This window comes from Palaemon carinicauda, chromosome 34, assembly GCF_036898095.1.
Source record: "Palaemon carinicauda isolate YSFRI2023 chromosome 34, ASM3689809v2, whole genome shotgun sequence".
NCBI lineage: Eukaryota > Metazoa > Arthropoda > Malacostraca > Decapoda > Palaemonidae > Palaemon > Palaemon carinicauda.
In genome coordinates this window covers 15,039,557-15,045,087 of record NC_090758.1, presented here as the reverse complement: position 1 = coordinate 15,045,087, position 5,531 = coordinate 15,039,557, and the positions used below count along the sequence as shown (strand labels likewise).

Sequence of the window (5,531 nt, the reverse complement as noted above, 5' to 3'; positions counted from 1 at the left end):
TCCGAGGCTAAGGACTCAACTTTCTCGCCTAAAGCTTGAATCGCTAAAAACATATCCCGCATAGACGGTTCATGAGTGCTAGCAGGGGGTTCAGGAACAACCACTACAGGGGAAGGATTAGGTTCAGGGGCATGGGAGGAGGAAATTCCAAAGATCTAGAGGAGCTTCTCCTCACCCTATCTCTTTCGAGCTTACGAGTATATTTTTCATACTCAAGCCATTCGAATTCCGACAAGACCACGCACTCCCCACACCGATCTCCTAATTGGCAGGATTTACCCCGGCAATTAGAACCAAACAGTATGAGGGTCGATAGAGGCCTTAGGAAGACGTTTGTTACATTCTCTCGCACACTTGCGATAAACAGGAGAAGGGTCAGCCATTTCGAACAACCAAAGAAAATCCAAGTCAAAGCCAAATTCATCAACAAGAAACACAAGCCAAAAAAAGGGTTTCAAGAGTTTTATTGAAGAAACACACCAACACAGCGAACGCCAATAAAACAACCAAAACAAAGTACTTCACCAATTCGGTAGAAAAACTCGAGGTCAACAGCGAGCGGAACCAACTTGTCGGCAAGACCGACAGAGAAGAACTGGAGTGATTGACAAGTATATGCGGTATCTGGCCGATAGTCGGCGCTGGTGGGCACACCCGCAACCTTCACGGCGATCGCTCGCGAGTTTTTGGATCTGTCGGGCCGTCGGAGACGTCAGCTATTATATATTCACCGGCTAAGTTTAATATTTAAAATGGGGAAAATATAAGTATATGGAAATAAGTTCCAACATTTCTGAACAAATGTCTTCAATTATCATTATAAAATGGTAAAGGATTTCTTCTTAAGAGGATGATTACCTTGGCAGATCAATTTTCTAATCACATGGGACTGCATCCATAGTATTTAATTGGTAATCCATAGATTTATCACAGTCTTGGATTGAACCATTAGCTGCATCCTTTATAGTTTGTACCCTTCAAAACTTCCCCCTTTGCAGCTGTATTTTCTCCCAACATATTACACAGCATTTTTCAACTATCTTACCTCAGAGGTGAATGTGATGAATTTTTTTTCACTCTTTTTGTATTTGTTTTAGCTTAGGCCTAATATGGTATAGTTACCCATCCTATTCTCGTTTCCTCGCTTTAGGTTTTCTTTAAACGAAATCCTGTCTCAAACTCGCTCCTTACAAGAGTAAAATGACCTGACCTAAAGCCACAATATAGCACCTCAACTGTGTACCTTACGTACAAGACTCGCCTGTCTGGAGGGGAAACAAAGGCGATGGACCGTGACCCAGCATTCAACTCATTCAACGACAACCTGCCACAGTATACAGTTGTTGCAGCACGTGCCAGATGGCAATTGATTCCTGTCCACTCCTGGCCTTCCTCCCCCTGAAACCAGCGATAGTTCCACTAGACCCAACCGTGTCCTTGGAAAAAGGAGCCGTTGGAATGGGGGATAAAGGAGGAGTCTAAGGTTATAGGAGTACGTGTCAGACCTCATTGAATTGAAACAGTCCTCAAGTCTAATTGTAATTAAGTGACCACTTTTTGTTTTGCATTTTTTAAATTTGGTTTTGTATTTTGCTTTTTTTTTGCACCTATTAAGATGTCCGTCTAGTGAAGTCATGTTTTGTGTAATAAAGAAATTAGATTAAATCATATCTTCTTGTATACATGCTACTGTATTTGTTTGATTATGCTGAACTAATGTAAATTAATTATTTAGTTCGGGATAGTTATGCAAGAGATATTAAGAAGTAAATCATTTCCTCAACATCCTTTGGCCGTACTACAACCGATGCAAAGATAAGACCATTGAAAGTGTACACCTGAGCAGGTGTCCCTGTGTTGTAAACTATGGCATGCACGGGTGTAACCTCTGCTGCTTCTCTGGGTACTGGAAGTACACCCCGGTTTGCAGAGACATGAAAAGCTGCTTCCTGAGCTTCACAGAACTTGGATCATGAAAGTCTTCCTGACAGCATCCACTTCAGACATAACAACGACGAAAGCTGAAGCTCCGACGCTGGCAGAGGTTCCGCCGATGCTGCTTCCGGCACTCGAACCGTAGAGCTTGTACATGGTCGTTTCGATCTTTGGCACTCTAGATGCCGCCTCGTTCCAGGCAGCCATGAATTCTTCCGTGGCACTCTGGACACTTGGGGTGACAGCTACTGGTGTCTCAGTCATGTAAGTGGTAGAGGCTGGGATTGACTTCCTAATTTTAGAAACCTGTTCTTGCAGCAGCGTGCCAGGCAGACATGAACTCCGCTGTGGCCTTCTTTAGTTCAGCAGTTTCTTGGGTTTGTCGACGAAGAGTAACACCAGCCTGCTCGACAGCAGCTCCGCTCTGGGCTGCTGCATTCCAGGTAGCCATGAATTCTTGGGTAGCTCTCTGAACAGCATCTGTTTCCTGGGCTTGTTGTGGAATCTCCACTTTCTGTCCAAGATGGGATGATTTGACCAACAGAGACTGGATTTGATTTGCTTTCTCTGCTGCTGCATTCCATGCAGCCATGAATGATGCTGTAGCCCTCTGGACTTCAGGTGTGGGCTGCACAGCCTCAAGAGCTGTAGCTTTTGAGGATGATGACCACCCTTCAGCAACGTCTTGTGTCACTGATGATCCATCCCTAGCAGATGATTTGGATGCCGTCTCCCTAGCTCTGGAAGCCGCAGCATTCCACGCCTTCTGGAACTCCGCAGTTGCTTCTTGGACTGAAGGGGTGAACTTGGAGACAGATCAATCTGAAGGAGAAGTAGAAGAAGAAGCCTTGGTACCAGAGATTTTGTACATGGACGACTCAATTCTGGGCACTCGCTTAGCAGCTTCTTTCCAAGCGGCCATAAATTGTTGTGTGGCAATTTTCACTTCGGGAGTGTGATCAACAGCCTGATGATTGCTACTGCTATGTACAACTCTTCCAATGCTAGATGCTTGTTGAGCAGCAGCTTGCCAAGCAGACATGAATTCAGACGTGGCTCTTTCTACATCTTCAATTTCCCTTTGCAGCTTAGGAGCTCCATGTAAGGCCTGCTTGATAGTAGACTCATGTTGAGAAGCTTCCCTCCAGGCTTCATTGAATTCATCAGTAGCTTTTTTCACTTCTTCGTCTTCTCCCTCTTCTTTTGTGGATTCGACATCGTCGTGACCAGCTGATGAACTCTTCAGAAGGGTTGATTCAATAGCAACAGCTCTATCAGCAGCTTTGTTCCAAGCAGCCATAAATGCAGCAGTAGCTCTCTCTACTTCTGGAGTTGGTCTCACAGGCTCTGGAGTCCCATCTTCATGGGTTGATACCTCAGAACGTGAGTAGGAAGGAGATTTGCCAGAATAAGTATAGTCAGAAGTGGCAGAACTGTAGCGTTCTGGTGCTTCTGTTGCTCCCCTTGCTTCAGTGTTTCATCGCTTCATGAATTCAGCAGTTGCTGCCTCGACATAAGGAATGAAGACTTTAGTAGAATCTCTAGTTTAACGAGAAACAGGTGCAGCCGCTGCACCAGAAATTGTGTACAGGGTTGATCTTACCTTCATCACACGAGAGGCCGCTTCTTTTCAGGCAGCCATGAATTCAGCAGTTGCTTCTATACGGCATCAGTGTGATCAACAGGTTCTGGGGTACTCATAAAACTTATTTCTCTTCTGATATCAGATGCAAGCTGAGTGGCAGCACCCCAAACAGATATCAATTCAGAAGTTTCCCTTTCAACTTCAGTTGTTTCTCTAGCTAGCTTCTGGAGACTATGCACAGCTTGTTTAATGCCATGAACCTTATATTGATACTAATAATGATAATCCCTTTGCAGAACTGAATCTTTCAATCATCAAGATGTCAAAACTCCCCGAGGAACTGGCCGACTGTATCGAACTGCAGCGTCTCGATCTCAGCCACAATTCTTACGTCAACCTGCCCGTCGTCTTCAGTCTTCCCAAGATTAAAGCCATTTTTGCCAGCCACAACTACATTATGGGTAAATAATTCTTTATTGTTGATTAATCATTACCACAACTACATTATGGGTAAATAATTCTTCATTGTTGATTAATCATTACCTCCTGAAATGTGTACATTGTCCCACTTACCAGCTAATTTTATGGGCTGGGATACTGACATCCCTCCCATCAGTGGCCGCATGGGGGGCCAAGACAAACTTGCGCCAGTCAAGCATTGTCTACATTATAATACAGGAAGTCCTTTTTATTCCTTTCTGATGCTGAAGTCGAAGAGGTCCAGAGAGCTTGCACCCTCGAGGAATTTGGTATCTGGGAGTACCCCCTGATGACCAAGAGCTACCACATGAAGTTCCAGACTCAAGAGGGAATTCAAAGTCAGGGCAAACCCACATATTAGCAGTCCTCAAAAGACAAGCCTGTATAAAAGAAAGAATAGAAAGTGAGTTTATGGCCAGTTCAATTTTTAAGGTTTACCTGCAAAAAGCTAAAAACAAAAGTGATATAAGCTGGGTGAGTGTGCGAGCAGGGTAGCTGGTCTACCAGCCGCTAGTTTACCAGCTGCTAACTAGCGGCGGGTTGTTATACCTCACGTCTACGGCTAGTTTCCGGGTACGCCCGCACAATATATCAATAGTAAGGAGTGAAGGGTTTGTATACATGTAGGAACAAAAGATATACATATAAATATACATATATACAGTATATGTTATTGAAAAAATAAGGTAACTTCAGAAATGAAACTCAAATCAATTGGTCACATCCTTCATTGAAAGACTGGCCCTCTACAGCTGCACGCCATTGAAAGCAGACTACATGATAGTTCACAAATAATACTGCCAAAACAACTGACACTTTACACCACTTAACTCTCAAATGTAAAATTTGCATACACTTACATTACCTACTTTTATAAGTAATATTTCCATAGTTGTACTTTGACTTTGCTTAGTATATTAGACCCTCTATGGCACTTCAGAACACGACTACAATTCTCCGCCTGCTGGACTTCCCACCCTTTAGTTACACGAACAGTGTACGGCGTTAGCTCGCTACACTTCTAAACTAGTTACGACGCTATAGAAAAAATAAACGTACCCCTTAATATAAAGGATACCACGTACATTCACACCTTCCAGAAATGCCCGAGTGAAACAATAAATCTTTAAAGCTTCTATCATATAAAACTTATAGAGTACAGAACAGTGACAACATTCAAAAGGGGTAGCTATAATATTCATGAGCTACCAGATTCCTAAAAATACAAGATGATGATTTGATTTGAAAGGAGGACAACATTCGGTTTCGGCCTCACCGGGCTCCAAAAACAAACGTCCGTCCTACGTACAAGCTTCGGATCGCAGTACTACACCAAATATTCACAAGTTGCTTTTTGTAAATCAAAGACAATTCCAGTTATAAACAATAAATTGACACAATGTTGATTTAGTAAAACTATGTTCATTAGAGTCATCTAATTTTTTTTTACATATACAAACACACTCCTTTTATGAACCAGAGTATAACAAATTCAATGTGAAAATACCCTGCTAAGCATTGAAATTAATTT

General features: G+C 42.8%; 1 pseudogene; it reads right to left on the bottom strand.

Annotated features, from left to right (window-relative positions):
* Positions 1-1,745: 1,745 nt before the first annotated feature.
* Positions 1,746-4,890, bottom strand: LOC137626726 (platelet binding protein GspB-like; annotated as a pseudogene).
* Positions 4,891-5,531: the final 641 nt, after the last annotated feature.